At 44.0% G+C, this 22,917-nt stretch overlaps 1 protein-coding gene and 1 non-coding gene across 2 annotated transcripts in view; both read left to right on the top strand.

The window, feature by feature from the left end:
* Positions 1–22,917, top strand: part of MYOM1 (myomesin 1) — a 147,019-nt gene that overhangs the window by 2,232 nt on the left and 121,870 nt on the right. The window lies entirely within an intron of this gene.
* LOC133047909 (U6 spliceosomal RNA) lies at positions 14,329–14,435 on the top strand. The gene has a single exon (XR_009690911.1). It is a non-coding gene; the product is annotated as a U6 spliceosomal RNA (small nuclear RNA).

Raw genomic sequence — 22,917 nt, 5'->3', positions numbered from 1 at the left:
CAAAAGATTCCTTCATTCCAGACCCTGAAATCATAAAAAAATTGGGTAAAGGGCGCCGTATCTCTCTGGCTACTTTGGTTTCTCTGAAGTTAGATGATTCAGCAAGGGCCCTTTGAGACTGTTGTTCTCTTTTCTAGGCCGGAAAGACTCCTTCATTCCAGACCATGAAATCATAAAAAAAAAATTGGGTAAAGGGCGCCGTATCTCTCTGGCTACTTCCTGCTGGATAGGGGCGACCGTTTTGGGTCTGGAATGGAGGATCACCCTAGGGCCCATGGTCTCTTTTTTCTGAGCTTGAGGTGAGGCTCTCGAGAAGAAGAATGGTCTTGACCTGATCTCCAGAGATGGCCCGAATCCGTTCTTAGATAAACCTTTGAAAGAGACTGAAGAGACAGAGTCCAAATAAGAGGAATAGAATGATAAGTATCAGTGGTCCCAGGAAAGGGAGCAACCAAGGGAGGATGTGTTGGAACAGGTTTTGGGGAGTGTAAAGGTTTTGTAACTCTTTTCTGCAGCGGTCAATTCTGTCTCTAAGTTCTTTGACTCTGCCCTGGACTATACCCGTTTCATTAACAAAATAGCAGCAGTCCTCTCCTAGGAAAAGGCAGGTCCCTCCCTTTTCTACAGTGAGAAGGTCCAGGGCTCGCCTATTTTGTAGGGCCACAGAAGCTAATGAGTTAATTTGTTTTTGGATTGAAACGAAGGACTCCACTACCTGCTCCATGTCCTCATTAAGTTCTTGGGACAACTTGTAGTAGAAATGGGCAGAGGTTGAAATGACTCCAATCCCGGTGCCTAGGGCTGCTACTATGCCAGTCCCAATCAGGATTGGGGCTATGACAGCTTGTCTTTTCCTGTGGGAAAGTTCCCCTTGGGGGTAGACTATTCGTTCTACCACTTCTTCTTTGAGGAATGTTAGGCCCGGGGTCAGGAAGACCAAGATGTAGGGTCCAGGGGGGTCTAAGGGGAGGCATGAATATGCATAGGTCCCACAGAGAATGAAGATTCCCGGATTGGTGCAATTATTTGTGCTGTTCCAGAGAACCCAAGTGGAACAGAAGGAGGGAGCAGAGTTTCTAAGACCAGTGTAGTTGGGACTAGAGTAGTTAATACAGGTTAGGTTTGAAAAGGCTGAGAGTAGGACATTGTCAGAGACTGGCCCAATGAGTTGTGTAGTTTTCTGTTGGGAAGGGGAGGTATAGTTGCCCTGTGACAGCCAGGTTGAGGGTAAGGGAATTGCTATGTGTGGTGAGGGAGACAGTGACATGCCTATCCAGCACTGGGATGTGTGTTGTGTGTATTGGAAGAATTGGAAGGAAGAGTTGAGAAGGCGGGTAAGGTGTTGGTTGCCAGAGGGAGGTTTTAGGAGAGGCCGTAATTGGGAAAGGCGGTCTAGGCGTTTATAAGGCTCAGGGGTCACCTGTAACCGGGAAATTATGTTCTTTATGATTTGTTCTTATTTCTTTTCCCTATTTTGATCTAGTACCCCGCCCCCGTCTGAGTACCTCCAGTGGGTAATCGGATAGAAACATATGTTTTTTCCATTTGGCTTATGGCAGGTACTCACAAAACTCCCTCTCTTTTGTACTTTTACAATGAGTAGGGATTTGGACTTCCTGCCCCTGAGGGTGCATGGTTTTGGAGCTGTATCATAACATGAGGAGTGTACATAGGAATAAATGTCTGAGCAGGGGCAGGGAGTAGCCAGAAGGCTGTGGAGTGCAGCAAGGATAAGGAGCAGAGGAGTCATGGGCTGTTAGTTAGGCAGTGCAGAGGAAATAGCACCCTAGGAGTAGAACACAGCTAGCAACGTAGGCGATACCCACGGAAAGACAAAGGATAGGTGGCCAGTCTTGAGGGGAGACAGTTCCTAGGCCTATTGCAAGGATTACGATTAAGAGTGCAGTTATAGTTAGAAAGACAGGGAGAGGCCAGTCAGGGCAAGGGGCAGAAGGCCCCAAGTTGGTGGTGGTTTGAATCTGAGGAGGAACAGTGCTCATTAGGATGTAGAATGATGTAGAGAATGAGAGTAAAGAAATCGATTTCGTCTGGAGTCAGGTTGTAGAAGGTTCCCTGGAACTACAGTTGAGACACCAGAGTAGTCAGGTCTTTGAAGAAGGTTCCTGTTGGGGCGCTGGTCCAGAGGTCTTGCAGTAGTTGGGTCAGGAACACTTGTAAGTTGAAGAGAGTCCAGGTCATTCAGTGTCTTCTCGGATGGTTGACAGGGGTTGTTGCCAGGTGAATTTTAAGGAGGGGGGTCCTGTGAGGGAGACCTGATAGGTGTCATTTAAGGAGGGCAGCGCAGGATTGGAGGTGACCCGTTTTAGGCGAGAGAGGTGTACCCAGGAAGTGACCTTCTCAAGTTTAGCTGCAGTTGGGGTAAGGAGGATGACTTTGAATGGTCCCTGCCACTTTGGGGTTAGGTCACCCTGGGGACTATCAGACAGATAGACCATGTCCCCAGTTTGTAAAGGGGGCAGGGAGGCTTGGAGGTCTGGGGCAGGCAAATTGTGGTTGACGTTATTTCCAGAGGGCATTGCGGAGTTGCGCCAGCAGAGGGGAGTGTAGGAAGCTTGATATGGGAGGAGGTTTAGCAGGGAGTCCAGGAGGGAGCATGGGCCTTCCATACATCACTTCAAAGGGACTCAGCCCCAGGGGCTTTCTGGGCAAAGCCCGTATTCTGAGAACAATTGGCAAAAGTTTAGCCCAGTCCAGATGTATCTTGAGGGTTAGTTTGGTAAGCGTTTCTTTGATTATTCTATTCATCCTTTCTACCTTTCCTGAGGACTGGGGACAGTATGAAATGTGAAATTTCCAGGGTATCTGTAAGAATTGGACAAGTTGTTGGGTGACCTTGGATGTAAATTCTGGGCCATAATCAGACTGTAAAGATGAAGGCAGGCCAAACCTGGGGATAATTTCTGTGAGGAGGATTTGGGCCACGGTGTGGGCTCTTTTGTTTGTAGTGGGAGATGCTTCTACCCATCCCAAAAAGGTGTCCACAAGGACTAGAAGGTATCTGACTCTACGGACCTGGGGCATATGAGTAAAATCTATCTGCCAATCCTGTGCTGGGAGGCTGCCTCGCATTTGATGGGTTGGAAAGGATGTCGGTTTAAGGTTGGAATTGGGGTTAGTACGTTGACATGTTTGACAGGAGCGGGTAAAGTTATCTAAATATTGTTTGTCAGCATTGGATATGGGGAAGTGGTTACGGAGGAACTGTTGGAGTGTCTTGGATGAGGGATGAAAAGTGAGGGATAAAAATGGATTTCTCTGGTGGTGGGAGGGTCTGGTGGAGTCAAAGATAAGATGACAGGGGACTGGAGGGAAGGTTGGGACAGTGCTATCTCCTTTGCCTTCTGGTCTGCAGCATTGTTGTAGGCTGATATGAGACTTCCCTTTTGATGTCCCCTACAGTGGAGGATGGCGGCTTTGTTTGGTAAGAATGCTGCCTCTAGAAGTTTGTGGATCAGGTCTGAATTAATAATGGGGGATCCCTTTTGGGTTAGGAAACCTCTTTCTCTCCATATTAGGACGTTTGAGTGAAGTATGTTATAGGCATATTTGGAATCTGTGTGAAAACCCTTAGATTTTTAGCTAGAGTTAAAGCTCTGGTGAGAGCTATCAGTTATGCCTGTTGAGAGGTGGTGTGAGGTGGCAGCGATGAAGCTTCAATTGTCTGGGTTCCCTGATTGTGACAGAGGTGTCCCTGGATGATGGCATATCCTGCTGCAAAGGGTGGGGATTTTTGAGAGCTGCCATCAACGAACCAGTGTGGGGTGTCTGGGTCTAGGATGGGCTGATCTGTTACATGTTGGAAGGGGTTTTGGGTAAGATCTACTATTAGGCTGCAGCTATGTAAGAGGGGGTCTGTTGTAGAGGACATGGGTAATAAGCTGGCGGGGTTAAGGGGAGAACAGGGGGAGAATGAGAGCTGAGGGTCGAGAAGAAAGGCATGTAGGACCTGTACCCTGGAAGGGGGAAGGGAGAGGAAAGCCTGGTGTGATAGCAAGTCTCGGAAGGTGTGTGGAGAACAGACTGTTAAAGGGGCATGTCTAGAGAGTTTATTTGCTTCGGGTACGAGGGCTGCGATAGCAGCCATGGCCTGTATGCAGGGAGGCCACCCCTTGGTCACCATGTCTAACTGTTTTGATAGATAGGCTATGGGAGCCCAGGTGTCTCCAGCCTGCTGACATAGAAGCCCCAGGGCCTGTCCTTGGTTGGAATGTACAAAGAGAAAGAATGGTCAGGTGTGATCTGGTAGGTGGAGAGTTGGCACTCGGAGGAGGCTCTGGGTGAACTGGCGAAGAGGATTGGCCAGCGAGGAAGGATTAAAGAGGGGCTCATCCAGACATCCTTTAGTTGCTTCATAGAGCAGCTTTGCAATGAGGGAGAAGTTGGGGATCCAGATACGGAAAAAATTTAGGAGGCCGAGGATAGATAGGAGTTCCCGTTTTGTTTTTAGAAGTGGATGGTTAATTAAGGCCTGGATTCTATCTGGGGGAATAGTTCTTTGTTGATGGGATATGGAAAGCCCCAAGTAGGTGACTTTTGTCTGGACTATTTGGGCCTTAGATTGGGATACCCGATAACCACAGGATCCCAGGGCCCCAAGGAGTTTGGCAATATGTTGGAGGCAGAGTTTTCTGGTTGGGCTACAAAGGAGGAGGTCATCTATGTATTGGAGGAGATGACTCGGGGCTAGGTCGAGTGTCTGTAGGTCCTTTTGTAAATCCTGTCCAAAAAAGTGGGGACTGTCTCTGAACCCCTGGGGGAGAACTGTCCATGTTAGCCTTTGGGACACGTGAGTCTCAGGATCTTGCCAGGTGAAGGAGAAAAGGGGTTGGGATAAGGGGTGGAGGGGGATGGTGAAAAAAGCATCTTTGAGATCTAGTACTGTGAAGTGGGTTGCAGTCAGGGGTATGGTAGACAGAAGGGTTAGGGACTACTGGGAATGTCGGCATAATAGCCTCATTGATTTTTCTCAGGTCCTGGACCAGTCTCCAAGAATTTGGTCCCTTCTTTACTGCCAGAATAGGGGTGTTGTGTGGTGAATGGGTAGGAATTAGGTAGAGTCTTGAAGAAGACGGTGTATAATAGGCTTAAGTCCCTTGTGGGCCTCTGGGGTGAGAGAGTACTGTTGTTGGGTGATTATAGTCGAGGGGTCTTTTAGGATAATGTGGACTGGGGGATGATGTTTGGCTATGGATGGGTGATCAGTGTCCCAGACTTGGGGGTTTAAGGTGGGTAGATCCAAGGGAAGGTCAGGGGAGAGGGATAGGAACTGTCTAGGTGTCATCTGCATGCAGAATATAGAGACTGTATCGAGGTGGGGTATGGTAATAAAGACCCCCAATTTGGATAACAAATCTCTCCCTAGGACTGCCATCGGGCACTGAGGCATTATGAGGAATTAGTGTATAAGGGTTGCTTTTCCAAATTGACAGAGTAATGGAGGACTGATTTTTGGCCTTAGGGGAACTCCAGAGACCCCCTTGATTGTGAGTTCTGAGTCTTGAGTTGGGCCAGAGTAGGAAGTTGAGAGAGAAAGTGGCTCCAGTGTCTACTATAAAAGAGATCTTTTTTCCAGCCACTACCCCGTCTACCCTAAGTTCCGAGCTCGTGTTTAGGAAAAGGGGCGGGGGGGCTGGAACCTGGGCCCCGTCATTGGAACAACTCTCGTAGAGTGGGGCTGGGGTTTTGAGGAGAAGTGGGGATCTCCTCAGATGCGCCAGGGTGTCCCTGTGGACATTCCACTCTCCAGGTCTGGGAGGTGGGGACCTCCCCAGGGGCGCCAGGGTGTCCCTGGGGACAATCCATCTTTCAGTGTCCCCATTGGCCACAGGTTGGACATGCTTTTGTGGGGGGCCATGGGTTTGGACATGCCTTTTCCCAGTGTCCTGACTGGTTGCATTGGAAGCAGGGTCTGGGGGGAGTCTCAAGCCCCGTTCTGGGATGACTTTGGCCAGGCTGATCTCTTTCCTTAATTGCTGCTGCCAAAAAGGCATATTTAGCTTTTCTCTCACATTCTTTTTCTCTCTTAGCCTCCTCCTCTCTATTATTGAACACCTTAAAGGCTACTTCTAGAAGGTCTCTTTGGGGGGGTCTCAGGGCCCTTTTCTAGTTGTCGAAGCTTGCGTCTGATGTCAGGGGCAGATTGGCTGATGAATTGAACCTGAAGGTAGAGTAACCCAGCAGGGGTAGTGACATCTAGGTTGGTGTACTTCTGGACTGCCTCTGTGAGGCGTGCCAAGAATAAGGCTGGATTTTTGTCTGCCCCTTGGGTGATTTCCCTGACTTTATCATAATTGACATGGATATGAGTATTTTTCTGCATTCCTTCCAGAATGCAGGTGATCATATGACTGAGTATCCTGATACCTGGGTCACCGGGCTGATAAGTCCAGTGGGGATCTAACTGAGGCACTGCCTCATCAGCAACTGGGCTGTCCCGGTCTTGGTTATGTAAATCATGGGCTTTTGCCACTTGCCAGATACCGTCTTTTTCATTTGGAGTGAGAGTGGCATTTATGATATAATATACGTCACTCCATGTCAGGTTATAGGCCTGGGAGAGTTTTAGGAATTCTTTTCTGTATCTGGTAGTATTTTCAGAAAATGATCCCAACTTTTCTTCTATCTGGCTCATATCTGACAATGAAAATGGCACATGGACTCGGGTGGGGCCCTCTGGTCCTGCCACCTCTCTCAGGGGAAGCAAGTGTTGGGTACCTGACTGTGTGTGTGGGGGGGGGGAGGGGGGAAGGAAGTGGGGAGGTGGAGTCGGGGAGATGGGGTAGCGGGGCCGAGGGGGAGTCAGGAGAGGTTTCGGGGCCAGGTGGTGAGTTGGATGAAGGGGAAGGAGAGGGTTGGCGGGGTGGTGGGTAGGGAGGGGCCTCATCCGCGGGGTCAAACTCTGGGGATGCGAAAGGTTGCGGTCTGCGGTTAGTTGAGGAAGAAGAGCCCTTTTGCTTGGGAGGCAAAGTGCATAGAAGGACCTCGTGGGTGGAGCAGGCCTGGCATAGGGAGGGCCTGCTCCGAAGGGCCCAAAAGGCTTGGGCATAGGGGATCTCTGACCACTTGCCATTCCGTTTAAGGAAGTCAGTGAGATTTTGGAGAATGTTAAAGTCAAATGTGCCGACCTCAGGCCAGCGGTCTTGATTGTCTAATTGATATTGAGGCCAAATCTGTATACAGAGTTTTTTAGGCAGTTAGCTTTGAGTTCAGTGAGTGAGAGTGGTTTGAGATTTTTGAGAACACAGGCCAGAGGGGAATCTTTGGGGACAGATTGGCCAGACGCCATAATTGAAAGGCAAGCAGAGGCTCCTATTGGGAACTCAAGTCGTCACCCATAGTCGCAATAGGAGTTATGAGAAGAGAGCTCTGTGTCGAGGTGGAGCGTACCCCACCGTCGACTACAGAGTGGCCCTGGGCCGGGGGTCCCTGGGACCCGGAGAGGACTGAGTTCTAGGGCGCCTCTAGAACTCCGTCCAGATCGGATCTTACCTTAATCTAGGGGCCGGCTTGAGTGGAGTGTTGCATGTAAAGTGGTCAAATGGCAAGAGGTCCCTATTCTGGAGGTCGTCAGAGAGAGAGAGAAAAGGGGGTAAAGCCGAGGCCTGGTGGTACACAAAGCATCAATAAAGCCTTAGCACAAGGCTTGCACCGCTCTCGAAGGCAAGAACTTAAGAGCCCTGGCAGAGAAGTGAGCTCGGAGGATGTTCTGGCTCCCAGACTCTGGGGAGAAGGGGAAAACAATGAGAGGGAGGGAGATTGAGAGAGAGTGTGAGACGAGTGCCTCGCCCCCTCCCGGGTTTCGGCACCAAGAATGTAAGTAGTTCAGGCGAGGCAGAAAAGGAAAGAGGACCTCAACAGAAGTAGGTTACCTTTATTCAGGCAAGGAGGGGCGACAGTTGGCCTAATGACCAGGCTGAGCGCTGAGAGGGATCAGGGAGGCTTCATACTTCTAGGGAGGTTTGTGGACGCGATAAGGGAAATGTCAATCAGGCGGGATATTTTGAATATTCTTTTGTTGAGATGACATTTGTAGTTGGGCAGGGGGTGATAAGTCTTCTGGGTGGGTGTAGGGGGTGGTAGGTTTCCGGACAGGGGTTTCTAAGTCCCAGATAGATGCAAACGGCCTGGAGCATCAGGGTGGAACTAAAGTTATACTTTGTTTTCTCCAAAGTTAGATGATTCAGCAAGGGACCTTTGAGACTGTTCTCTTTTCTAGGCCCAAAAGACTTCTTCAGTACTGGGGAAAATACAACAGGTATTAAAGAGCAACTGCAATGCCAAGCACCGAGGTGAGTGCTGTGGCTTATGTGGTTTTTGAAACAAACATCTCACACGCTAGTAAAGTAATGCTCAAAATTCTCCAAGCCAGGCTTCAGCAATATTGGAACTGAGGACTTCCAGATGTTCAAGCTGGTTTTAGAAAAGGCAGAGGAACCAGAGATCAAATTGCCAGTATCCGCTCGATCATCGAAAAAGCAAGAGAGTTCCAGAAAAACATCTATTTCTCCTTTATTGCCTACGCCAAAGCCTTCTACTGTGTGGATCACAATAAACTGTGGAAAATTCTGAAAGAGATGGGAATACCAGACCACCTGACCTGCCTCTTGAGAAACCTGTATGCAGGTCAGGAAGCAACAGTTAGAACTGGACATGGAACAACAGACTGGTTCCAAATAGGAAAAGGAGCACATCAAGGCTGTATATTGTCACCCTGCTTATTTAACTTGTATGCAGAGTACATCATGAGAAACGCTGGGCTGGAAGAAGCACAAGCTGGAATCAAGATTGCCGGGAGATATATCAATAACCTCATAGTAACCATAATCAGTAACCAGATATGCAGATGACACCACCCTTACGGCAGAAAGTGAAGAGGAACTAAAAAGCCTCTTGATGAAAGTGAAAGAGGAGAGTGAAAAAGTTGGCTTAAAGCTCAACATTCAGAAAACTAAGATCATGGCATCCGGTCCCATCACTTCGTGGCAAATAGATGGGGAAACAATGGAAACAGTGGCTGACTTTATTTTCTGGGTCTCCAAAATCACTGCAGATGGTGATTGCAGCCATGAAATTAAAAGATGCTTACTCCTTGGAAAGAAAGTTATGACCAACCTAGACAGCATATTAAAAAGCAGAGACATTACTTTGTCAACAAAGGCCCATCTAGTCAATGCTTTGGTTTTTCCAGTAGTCATGTATGGATGTGAGAGTTGGACTATAAAGAAAGCTGAGCGCCGAAGAATTGATGGTTTGAACTATGGTGTTGGAGAAGACTCTTTAGAGTCCCTTGGACTGCAAGGAGATCCAACCAGTCCATTCTAAATGAGATCAGTCCTGGGTGTTCATTGGAAGGACTGATGTTGAAGCTGCAACTCCAATACTTTGGCCACCTGATGCAAAGAGTTGACTCATTTGAAAAGACCCTGATGCTGGGAAATATTGAGGGCAGGAGGAGAAGGGGACGACAGAGGATGAGATGGTTGGATGGCATCACTGACTCAATGGACATGAGTTTGAGTAAACTCCAGGAGTTATTGATGGACAGGGAGTCCTGGCATGCTGCGGTTCATGGGAACACAAAGAGTCGGACACAACAGAGTGACTGAACTAAACTGAACTGAGTAACCCCAAGAGTAAGTCATTCAGCTGATTTGAGGTTCAGTGTTCTGATTAGTAAAACAGAGGTTAACATCTGTCCTGCTTATTTTGTGGAGTTTTCTGATTAAATGAGTTAGTTTATATGAAAGTTTTTATTAAGTATACAACAGTGGCTTTCAAATTTTTGACCACAGCTTGTAGTAAGAAATTTGAATCATTAAGCAATACTGCTAGACTATCTGTGATATTTTTTAAGATTTCTATTCTTTTCAATTTTATGCCATTTAACTGTTTTAAATGTTCCTTAAGACCCAGTACATGTAAATTTACCATCCACTAATGTGAAGGATCTCAACCAGGGGTGACTGTACCCCAAGAGAACACTTGGCAAGGTATGGAGACATTTCATAACCAGGAAGTGGTAACTGGCATCTAGTGGGGAGAGGCCAGGGATGCTCCTAAACACCCCACAATGCACAGGACAGCTCCCACAAGAAAACATTATTCTGCCAAAAATGTCAGTAGTGCCAAGGCTGAGGAAACCCATGCACTAATATTTCAGGAACTCAGAGTACATGGTATGCAGTTATTTGGGGATACTGTAATTACACCAAAAGGACACTACTGCTCCTGCTTGAAGATAAGTCTCCATTTCCCCCCCTAAGAAAAGATCCAAAGGGAGAAAGAAAAGGAACACACAGTTACTATATACCTACTATATATTAGGAATTCTACATAAGCATTTTTATCATTTAATTCTTAATAACAACCCTGTGTGGGAAAATAAGAAAGTTGCTCAATTGTGTCTGACTATTCAGGCTTGCCATGGAATTATCCAGGCAAGAATACTGGAGTGGGTTGCCATGCCCTTCTTCAGGGGATCTTCCTGACCCAGGCATCGAACCCCGGTCTCCTGCATTGCAGGCAGATTCTTTACCATCTGAGATGCCAGAGAAGCCCTGTGAAGTAAGTATTATCACCTCCATTTCACATATTAGGAAACCAAGGCTTAAATACTTAAATGATTTTTACATGTTATCAAAAGGCAATAAATTAACCTAGATTATAACTCATGTCTCTACCAGGGGTATGATAGAAGGAAGGACAGGAGGCCAGTATTTCTTATTCATCAATCCCTAACTTGTAATAAAGTGCCTAATTATCCATCACATCATGTCCTGTATTAGTCATTCAGTTGTGTCTGACTCTTTGCGACCCCACAAACTGTAGCCCGCCAGACTCCTCTGTCCATGGGATTCTCCAGGCAAGAATACTGGAGTGGGTTGCCATTTCCTTCTCCAGGGGATCTTCCCAATCCGGGGATCACACCTGGGTCTCCCACATTGCAGGCAGATTCTTTACTATCTGAGCCACAAGGGAAGCCCAAATTATCCATGGGTGCCAATAAATATTTGATAACTGATTACTTGCTCAATTGCACATAGCTAGTAAGTGTCCCTGCAGAAGGAAATGACAAGCCACTCCAGTAGTCTTGCCTTGGAAATCCCATGGACAGAGGAGCCTGGCAGGCTACAGTTCATGGGGTCACAAGAGTCAGACACAACTTAGTGACTAAACCACTACCACTAGTAAGTATCCTGACCCAAAGCCCACATTTTATTTTACGATACTGTTCTCTCTTCTTTGGTTCAAGGAGGCAAACTCCATACCCAAACAACCAAGAAGCATAGCTGAATTGACCCATGATTTACAACCTAAATCAATTTCCTAACGATCACTTGCAATTTATGTTGCATATAAGAAACATTTGAATGTTAAGAGGCATGGCTTATGTTCTGGTTTAACCTACTTAAGTGAAATTCAGATTCTTTGTCCTTGAAATAGAATGTAACAATTGGCATTAATTTAGGAAAACAGTAGGAGGAGCTCCTTTCTTTTAAATGAAGTAAAGGTGTTTAATCTGTATTAACTTTAAAGTTAATAACCTTAAAGCACCAAAACTACAAGTAGTATATTAAAAGATCATGGAAAATTCTACATAAATAATTGCTTTTTATTTTTTAAAGGAAATCACAATTATTTCTAAATTCAGGAATGACATAAAAGAAATAACGTAAAGTTGAACTAAGAATATTTGAGGAAAGGTATGACTTCCATACTACTAAATATGAAAAAATAAGATAGATAAATGCTTAGAAAAATTAAAATACTAAACAAGATGTAAAAGGATATGAATAAGCCAAACCAAAGTAAAAAATAAGGATTACCTAGAAAATAAGCTACCTGGCTCTGGTAATTAATTGAAGAAATGTTGCTCCAACTGTTAAAGATTCCTCATACTGTAAACTATTTTGAAATACATAGCCTAATGAAGTTAATTCTAATAATAGTTTGTAAATGAACATAATGACCAGATTACATTTTCTTAATTAATATTATGAGGCAAATTTTAAAAAATACCCCCAAATAAAACTAATACCTAAGACAAAACTTATGGTTTAGACTTAGTTCAAGTAATTCTTTAGTTTCTATGACTGGAAAAGAGCATAGTAATGGTATCCATTTTATTCAACCATTGTATGGATTAGGTGAAATAATCCATGTAAATTTTTTAGTGAGAAATAAACTGTGGTTGGTTAGGGCACTGAAATTTGGAGTTTGTCCAGCAGTTAACCTAAACTGACTAATTAACGTACCAATGTTTTGTTTACCTGGCTGGAGCAAACAAGCTGAATTGCTACACTTTAACTAATGACCACGGACCTCAAGTGGGCCCTTGATGCTATCTAGAAACAAATGACATTTGTCTAACATTTGTCTATTTCTTTCATACTCCTAATCTCTTTGATGTCAGTTTCATAACTTCTGTCTTCTCACACCTTTCCCTCCGCCCCCACCCAGCATCCTTGCTTTCAGTCCATGACATTATTTCTGAGTCACTGAGAAAAAAAAAATGACTATTACAGGCTCCCACAGCAACCACATTTGCCCACCAGCCAGCATCTGTCCTTATATGTTATCTTCTCCCTCCTCTTCTATTAAATGGAGAGATACCCTCATTGCTCCTAGGGCTTTCCAGGTGGCTCAGTGGTAAAGAATCTGCCTGCCAATGCAGGAACCACAGGAGATGAGGGTTTAATCCTTGGGTCAGGAAGATCCTCTGGAGTAGGAAACTGTAGTCCACTTTGGTATTCTTGCCTGGAAAATCACATGAACAGAAGAGCCTGGCGGGTTACAGTCCGTGGGGTGGTAAAGAGTTGGACACGACTGAGTGTCTGAGCATACAAGCACATTCCTTGCTCCAAGGAGCATTTTGGTGCAAGGTAACCTCTCTCACAAGGGCTTCTCTTATGGCTCAGCTGGTAAAGAATCCACCTGCAATGCAGGAGACGTGGGTTCAACCCTGGGTTGGGAAGATCCCCTGGAGAAGGGAAAGGCTGTCCACTCCAGTATTCTGGCCTGGAGAATTCCATGGACTCTATAGTCCATGGGGTCTCAAAGAGTCAGACATGACTGAGTGACTTTCACTCAACCTCTCTCAAGCCTGAAATTCTGCAGTAGACTTTTAACTGGTCTCCTTACTTCCAGTCTGAGCAGATCCATCACCCCCAAGGTTTCCACAGGCCCATTTGTGATCCATCCTTCATAACCCCTCCCACTTCTCCCTTCCCCCACAGTCAGACAACCACAAATCTGCTTTCTGTGACTTTAGTTTGCACAAATATAAGCTTTTGACTGGTGAAAGTATTACTGATTGTAAGTTTGGTGATTCCACTTTTATGAAAGTCAAAAAATAATGAAGTAAAGCAAAGAAAGAATTGAAATGGAAGCATTCTGTGACAAATATGAGAAAAACTTACTATCCAGAATACTTTTAAGATTAATAAAAAGGATTTTATTTTGGCTTATATGATAATAAGGAACAGAGATATGTTCCAGTTAGCTTTAGAAAAAAGGTACATTTATACCCCAAAAAAGGGATATAATGAACTGGATCTAAGCTGGACGGTTAGTGAAAACAGGTAACCTGAAGGATTGACTCTTGTTTTTCTCTCATGGGCCAAATGATTTTTCTCTGAGTGACCTGTTGCTTTAAGAGCATCTCCTGTGTTTTCTCTTTACCAATTGCCTTTATCTGCTAATTTTAGTTTCTGTTCCCTCATAATTTCAGCTTGTCATGGCTTCTGACTCCAGGTATACCCATGGCATCTTTTGGTTCAGCCATTTTTGACTTTTGCTCCTTCTAATAAGTGTGTTGATGCTCAGTATTTCCAAAGTCAAATTTACAAGCTAGGAATGTGATTGGCCTGACTCACCTTTGGGCCCAGATCATGTAGTGTAGTAAGTTGCTGGCCAGGATATACATTAGTTACCTGTTATCAGTTATCAGTTACCAGGATATACATCAGAACTGACCCATCACTTGTTGTCATACAGCAGGAATCACATGGTGCAAAATATCAACAGGTGTAGAGAACAGGGCAGGCATTAGGTGGTTTCCTGTCCAATAAAGAGGGCTTCCCTGGTGGCTCAAGTGGTAAAGAATCTACCTGTAATTCGGGAGACCTGGATTTGATCCCTGGGTCAGGAAGATCCCTTGGAGAAGGGCATGGCAACCCTCTCCAGTATTCTTTCCTGGGAAATCCCATGGACAGAAGAGCCTGATGGGCTACAGTCCATGGGGTCACAAAGAATCAGACATGACTGAGCGACTAATACTTTGACTTTTTGTTCAATAAAGAGAATGGAGTGCTGGCTTCGGCAGCACATATACTAAAATTGGAACTATACAGAGAAGATTAGCATGGCCCCTGCGCAAGGGTGACATGCAAATTCGTGAAGCGTTCCATATTTTTACTCAGCCATTAAAAAGAATTCATTTGAATCAGTTCTAATGAGATGGATGAAACTGGAGCCCATTATACAGAGTGAAGTAAGCCAGAAAGATACAGTATACTAACCAATACAGCATACTAACCAATACAGTTACAGACCAATACAGTATACTAACACATATATATGGAATTTATACTATATGTATATGGATATATATATATATGGAATTTAGAAAGATGGTAACGATAACCCTATATGCAAAACAGAAAAAGAGACACAGATGTACAGAACAGACTTTTGAACTCTGTGGGAGAAGGCGAGGGTGGGATGTTTCGAGAAAACAGTGTCGAAACCTGTATATTATCTAGGGTGAAACAGATCACCAGCCCAGGTTGGATGCAAGAGACAAGTGCTCGGGCCTGGTGCACTGGGAAGACCCAGAGGGATCGGGTGGAGAGGGAGGGGGGATTGGGATGGGGAATACATGTAAATCCATGGCTGATTCATGTCAGTGTATGAAAAAAACCACTACAATATTGTAAAGTAATTAGCCTCCAACTAATAAAAATAAATGGAAAAAAAAAAAAAGAGAATGGACAATTAAAGCCAGATGGAGCTGTGTTCAAATCCCAGTTCTATTTGCTATCTATGTGACCTAGGGTAGCTTTTGTAATGTTATCCTCTGGACCTTAGTTTTCTCATTTATAACTTGGGGGTGATAACTGCTTTGTAGGATTTTTGTAAGAAATAATATATGTAAAGCACAACATAGTATCTAACACACCGTAGATCTTTTTGTTAATGGTAGCTATTTTATCTTATTTAAAATTATCATTTATTTTATTATTATTTAACAGATTAATAATGACCTCAAGAAAAATAACATAACTCTTTGATATGGCAAATATCAAAAGAGAGCTTACACAAGGGGAAAACCAAATAGTTAGCTAACATTGAAGGAAATGCTCTGCTCACTGTGAATTTTAAAAATGCTTTTAAAAGTAGCTATAAGAGGGACTTCCTTGGTGGTCCAGTACTTAAAACTCCAAGCTCCCAATGCAGAGGGCCTGAGTTTGATCCCTGGTCAGTGAACTAGATCCCACGTGCCACAACTCAGAGCCTGCGTGTCGCAACTAAGACCTGGCACAACCAAATAATAAATATAAAAAATAGCTATGAGATATATTTAACATCTGTTAAACTTGCTAAAATAAAATTATATATTCCAATATTGTTGGAGCAATGAAGGAAGAGTACATTTGTATTTGGTAGGTGGTCGTATTTGGTATGTACATGCATGCTCATTCAGTGTTTGACTCTTTGCTACCCTAGACTGTAGCCCACCAGGCTTTTCTGTCCATGGGATTCTCCAGGCAAGAATATTGGAGTGGGTTGCCATGCCCTCTTCTAGGGGATCTACCTGACTCAGGGATCGAACGCGAATCTACTGTGTCTCCTGTATTGCGAGTGGATATTTTTTACCGCTAAGCCACCAGGGAAGCCCGGGTGGCATTATATAGATTAGCCTAATTATTCCAAGTAACACTCTCACGAAACATACCCTTCAATTTATAGTCCCTTTTTGGGGAAATATCAGTACTTCCCAAAGAAGTCATTGAAAGGAAAACTTTGTGCAAAATGTTTATAGCTCTCTTTTTAATTCAGAGGCTTTCATTATTTTAGAACTGAAAGAGACCTAGGAGATTATTTTTCCTCTAGGACTGCATATTAGAATCATTTAGGAGCTTTAAAAAATATTCATTTTCCCATGCCCAGAGATGAAGAGTTAATTGTCCTGGAATATGGGTTGAGCCTGAGTGTGGCTTAAAAGCTCCTCAGGTGATTCTAACGTGTAGCAAGGATGGAGAACCACTCTTCCAGTCAACTCCATTAGGGGAACTATGACAGAACAGAGCCAGGGGTTGGTTAAAAGGCCATCTCTGAAGGGAACACATATATAGATGTGGTAGAAGACCTGAGTTGAAAATGGAGATGCTCTTAATTCTTAGTTTCTAACTTCTATTCTTGGTGAATAACTGGAAATAGCCATGTGGCCAACACCTAGAGACTTGGTAACACGTTACGGTGGAATAGTACAAGGCATTCACTAATTGTTATAGAAAGGTTGTTTAGTTACTCAGTCACGTCTGACTCTTTGTGACCCCATGGACTGTAGCCCGCCAGGCTCCTCTGTCCTTGGAATTCTCCAGGCAAGAATACTGGAGTGGGTAGCCATTCCCATCTCCAGGGTATCTTCCTGACCTAGGGATCAAATGTGGGCCTCCTGCATTGCAGGTGAATTCCTTACCATCTGAACCACCAGGGAAGCCCCTATAGACAAAATTGAATGTAGTGTTTATATTTGATGGACTATACTACCCTATGGACTGTAGCCCATCTGGCTTTTCTGTCCATGGGATTCTCCAGGCAAGAATACTGGAGGGGGTTGACTTGCCCTCTTCCAGGGGATCTTCCTGGCCCAGGGATTGAACCTGAATCTCCTGTGTCTCCTGCATTGCGAGTGAATTTGTAGACATCTGTAGACAAAGTAGAATGTAGTGTTTATAGTTGATGAGAAATAGGTGTGATAGTGGTGTATCCGTTGCTGCCTCATTGAGAGAGTCCCAACCAGGACTGCTGATTTCCCTCTTTGGAGAGTCACAGGTCTTCCTTCATGTTCTCCCCCGACCAGGTGGTCAAGTCTCCCATCTCTCTTGAGGGGAGAGGGGTTATCAATATCCAGGACTGCTGAAGGTGGGCTGTCCATACTGAACAGTAACAAATCAGAAGAAACCATTTTTAAACCTTGTAGTGAAATACATCTAACATAAAACTTACCACCTTAACCGTTTTGAGGTGAACAGTTCAGTGGCATTAAGTACAATCACATTGTTGTGCAGCCTTCACCGCCATCCAACTCCAGAACTTTTTCATCGTGTTCAACTGAAACTTTCTACCCTTTAAATAATAACTCCCCATTTCCCCCACTCCATCACCCTAGTCTGTCAACTACTATTCTACCTTGAATTTGACCTCAGCAACACATATAGATGGGATCATACAACATGTGTCTATTGTGACTGGCTTCCCTCACTTAAGGGCTTCCCTGATAGCTCAATTGGTAAAGAATCTGCCTGCAGTGCAGGAGACCCTAGATCAATTCCTGGGTCCAGAAGATCCACTGGAGAAGGGATAGGCTACCCACTCCAGCATTCTTGGGCTTCCTTTGTGGCTCAGCTGGTAAAGAATCCTTCTGCAATGTGGGAGACCTGGGTTCAATCCCTGGGTTGGGAAGATCCCTTGGAGAAGGGAAAGGCTACCCACTCCAGTATCCTGGCCTGGAGAATTTCACGGACTGTATAGTCCATGGGGTTGCAAAGAGTCAGACACAATTGAGCAACTTTCACTTTCACTCACTCCACTTAATGTCTCCAAAGTTAGAATTCATTTTCAAGGAAAAATATTCCATCTTAATGTCCACTTCCTTGCTCTTTCCAGCAAAGGTCCATTCCATTCCAGGTTGAGGATCACCCCATCCCTTCTGTTGGTCCTTGCTGTCCTGTTCTATTAGCTACCCTGTCTTTCCCCTCTTCTTTTTCCTAGGTTCATTCTTACCTAGTGAGCAAGACAGGAAAAGCTAGCTCTGTAAGCTTGTATTTGAAACTAAGTCTGAAGCGCTGTTTTGATTTTGCATCTTTGTTTCAGCTTCAGTGTAGACTTGGGAAGGCAAGGGGTCTCTTAGGGTATGAAAGGAAATAAGGAAACAGAACATAGTTAGCACTTGGAGACATATGCCTGCCTCAAATATAAAAGTGGTACCTAGTGTATTAAAATTTTGAGGAAGTTATAGAATTTGTCAAAATTGGTTTGTTTTGATCATAAGAGACTATTGTGTGCTGGTTGACATATGAACTCTGGATCTGGATTATCTGAATTTGAATCCTAGCTTTAACACATTTCAGTTGTGTGCCCAGAGAACTTACTGAACTTCTCTGTACCTAGTTTTTCCTTATCAGTGAAAAGGTATTATAATAATAGTACCTACCTTGTAGACTGTTGTCAGGAAAAAAGTTAATACGTATAAAGCAATTTTTAGTACCACCTGGCAAAGAAGCCGTAAGTGTTAGATAGCAATACTTTTTGGCCAGTGTTTTGACGCTGTGTTATCTATCACACCAAAATGAGTTGGTGATGGACAGGGAGGCCTGGCGTGCTGCGATTCATGGGGTCGCAAAGAGTCGGACACGACTGAGCGACTGAAGTGAACTGAACTGATATAAGGAAAATAGATTTTAAAATTCAAGATAACATTATTCATACTAGCTCCAAACTGGACACAATGCAAATTTGATTTGTTAATGAACAGATAAGCAAAATATGGTGTATCTTTTTAAAAATTCATTTATTTTATTAAAAAAATTTTTTTTCGGCTGGTCTGGGTCTTCTTTTCTGCTTGCAGGCTTTTTCTAGTAGCAAGCAGGGGCTGCTCTTTGGTTGTGGTGCTCAGGCTTTCATTGTGGTGGTTTCTCTTGTTGCTTAGCACAGGCTCTAGAATGCGCAGGCTTTAGTTGCAGCATGCAGGCTTGGTAGTGTGGCTCAGGCTCTAGAGCACAGGCTCAGGGGCTGTGGTGCACGGGCTTAGTTGCTCCATGGTATGTGGAATCTCCCCAGACCACTCATCAAACATGTGTCTCCTGCATTGGCAGGTAGATTCTTAACCATTGGACCACCAGGGAAGCCCAACGTGGTGTATCTTTTATCACAGTACTTCTCAGCATAAAAAATAGTAAGCTGCCGAATCATGCCACAACATAGCTGAATCTCACAAACATCTGGCTAAGTTTAAAAAAAACAGACCCAAAAGACTGCTACTGCTGCTGCCGCCGCCAAGTCGCTTCAGTCCGACTCTGTGCGACCCCTTAGACGGCAGCCCACCAGGCTCCGCCATCCCTGGGATTCTCCAGGCAAGAACACTGGAGTGGGTTGCCATTTCCTTCTCCAATGTGTGAAAGTGAAAAGGGAAAGTGAAGTCGCTCAGTTGTGTCCAACTCTTCGAGACCCCATAGACTGCAGCCTCTTCTCGAGCCCACCAGGCTCCTCTGCCCATGGGATTTTCCAGGCAAGAGTACTGGAGTGGGTTTTCATTGCCTTCTCCATCCAAAAAACTACATATTATATAATTCCATTTGTATGAAATTCTGGAAAAGGCTAAACTATAAGGACAGAAAGGTCACTGGTTGCCTAGGTTGTGGAAGGGACCACAGGCTGACTGCAAACTGACATGAAGGAACTTTTCTGATGAAGTATTTTAAAACCGAATTTTGGTAATGGTTGTGCAACTATATAAGTTTACTAAAACTTATTGAATTTTACTGTTAAAATCAGTAAGTTTTATGGTATGCAAATTACACTTCCATAAGAATGTTACAGAGGAATTCAAGATAAATTGAAACCAGAGATTCATATCTGTTGCTCTCTAGTCTGTTTCTCACTTTAAAAAAAATCTTTTTTTGGTAAGAATAACATATGTTGATTGCTAGGAAGTGATTCTCATGCATCAGTCATGTTTCAGCACGTTTGCAAGCAAGCCTCCGGCTTCCCTTGGTTCCAAGCTGTCTTTTCAGGGATGTTTGAAGGTAGAGAAAGTGTCTTCCTCTGTGGCAAAGACAAGCATGGCCCCTCTCCATGTACAGTAAAGAAAATGTCTCCCTCTGGAGCAAAGAGTGGGCATACTTACTGCTTATAACATACTTGGGTTCCCTAAGCTCAAAGTTCCACTCTCATGATGCAACCCAGTGTGCGTGCAGGTGTTACCTGGCCCTCTTCATGTTGCCCTGTGAGAATGGGGGGTGTGGGGTGGTCAAACCAGTAAAGAATGTGCTGACTCTGGCTTTTAATTTCTGTGAGTAATCGGTTCAGTTCAGTTCAGTCGCTCAGTTGTGTCCAACTCTTTGCAACGCCATGGACTGTAGCACGCCACGTTTCCCTGTCCATCACCAATTCCTGGAGTTCACTCAGACTCATGGTCATTGAGTCGATAATGCCATCCAACCATCTCCCCCTCTGTCATCCCCTTCTCCTCCTGCCCTCAATCTTTCCCAGTATCAGGGTCTTTTCAAATGAGTCAGTTCGTCACATCAGGTGGCCAAAGTATTGGAGCTTCAACTTCAGCATCAGTCCTTCCAATGAATATTCAGGACTGATTTCCTTTAGGATGAACTGGTTGGATCTCCTTGCAGTCCAAGAGACTCTCAAGAGTCTTCTCCAGCACCATAGTTCAAAAGCATCAATTCTAATAAAGTTCTCTAACTCTGACCAGGAGTCCCCTGTCTTGTTACATCAGTGAAACTGTAGCAGGTTAGTTTGTTAGCTTATAAGCAGGGTAAAATTGCTGACCTTTCTGGTTTTTGTGTGTGTATGGGAAAATATACATAGCATAAAGTTTACCATTTTAACCATTTTTAAGTGTGCAGTTTGGTGACATTAAGCACATTTACATTGTTGTGCAACCATCAGCACCATTCATCTTCACAACTTTTTCACCATTCCATATTGAAACTGCCCATTAAACATTAACTCCTCATTCCCCTTCCCCCAAGCCAGTAGTAACCACTATTCTACTTTCTGTCTCTATTTAACTACCCAGTGAACCTCACATAAGTGGAGTCATACAATATTTGTCCTTTAGTGTCTGACTTATTTCACTTAGCTTGATGTCTTCAAGGTTCCTCCATGTTGTGAGCTTGAATCAGGATCTCATTCCTTTTTAGGCTGAGTAATATTTATTGTATGCCTTCACAATTCTTGACACTAATTATTTAAAAAATACAGAAGAAGAGGGTTTGGATAAGCAAGATGAAGGTTCTTGTGATGGGGGAGGGAATTAAGGAGAGGGAACTAGGGCAACTGGTAAAGCATAGAAATTAATTCCATTTCTACAGCCACAAGTACAGCATTCCACAGAAAACCAAGACCACTGTGGAGTTATGTGTTTGCTTCCTGGTGGCCTGGAGTTTAGTCTGGGGGACAGGACAGTAGAGAGGGGTCTGAGCAGGAGGTGGGGATTTATCCCAACAGCTCCTCTGCCAGTGCTTCACATCACAGGATTGATCCTTTTCAGGATCAGCTGTCAGCCCCAGCAATTCTTCCCCATCCCTAACCTGGATGGGAGCTCACATGGGCCCCTCATAGTCCATGGGTCCTGAGATAACATGTTGACAGCATTGGCTTAATTTGGCTATTGCCCAGATACAGGCAAAATTAGAATTAGATCTAATTTTAGATCTAGATCTAGTTCATCTACTTTAGATCAAGCTCATTTCATAACTAGATGACATCTGGCTTCTGATAAGAACCGTCGGTCCCCTCCTCTAGTCCTTTTTAACCATCTCCTCTCCCTTCTCTTCTCACCACTCTTCACAAGAAAACCGAGACTCTGCCCTGTCACACACAGACTTAACTGATTATGTGCTGAAATGTCTTTCTGGGTCATTTTCAATATAATTGGGATTTAAATTCATAAAATGACACTCTCAGGAGAGAGCATTTCAGACGTGAATGAACAGGTAGAAGCAGAATTCTTGGAGGCAGGAGGGTTTATTTTTATTCCCTTAAAAACTGCTTCACATAGGATGTTACTAGTCAGCTTACAAAGCGGGCAAAAAAAAGAACAACTACTTTTTGGATGGATAGAAAACACCTTAGAGTTTATCTGGTTTGGTCTAGAAAACACCTTAGAGATATTCTGGTTCAACTCTTTATTTTATAGGCAAGAAAATAGAGCTTCAGTCTTTTCAAAGTCACTCAGTGAACAAAGGACTAGATGCCAAATGTCAATATATATACATATATATATATAATTTTTAATTAGGCAACTCTGAGATAGGAAGGATACAATTAGTTTATGCTTAAAAGAGCTCACTGAATAATCTAGCTAAGCTTTGCCTTCTGTTAAAAGCATTTGTATTGGAGAAATTGCTTAGTATTTAGAAATTCTTGACCACAGGGCCCGTGTCAGTCATTTTGCTTCCCTGTACCCAGCATGTGCTTTGCATAATAGGTGAGCAATGAGTGATATGTTAGATTTTCTCCTTTACTTCCTATCTTTTATTCTTTTAAAGATATTTATTTATTTGGCTGTGCCAGGTTTTAGTTGCAGCATGAGGTATCTTTGGTTGAGGCACGGGGGATCTACTAATAGTTTCCCGACCAGGGATCAAACCTGGGCCCCCTGCATTGGCAGCATGGAGTCTTAGCCATGGGACTACCTTTTAAAGGATTCCTATCTTATAAAGGAGAAGAATTCTTTTGGTTTTGTGTTGTGCAGATATAACAACCATCCACATTTTCCTTATATGCTGTGTTCATCATTTCATCTATCACATGGTACTATAGTTATTTGTAAGTAATCTTTATCTACCCAACTACACAGTGGCTACTTTGGGAACGTGAGTTAGTCACCTCTGAACCATAGCACAGTGCATGATACATTATTGGGTTTTC

The sequence above is a fragment of the Dama dama genome, chromosome 27, assembly GCF_033118175.1.
Source record: "Dama dama isolate Ldn47 chromosome 27, ASM3311817v1, whole genome shotgun sequence".
NCBI classification, from domain to species: Eukaryota; Metazoa; Chordata; class Mammalia; order Artiodactyla; family Cervidae; genus Dama; species Dama dama.
The sequence above is the reverse complement of the archived record's forward strand: the minus strand, read 5'-3'. Positions and strand labels throughout refer to the sequence as shown.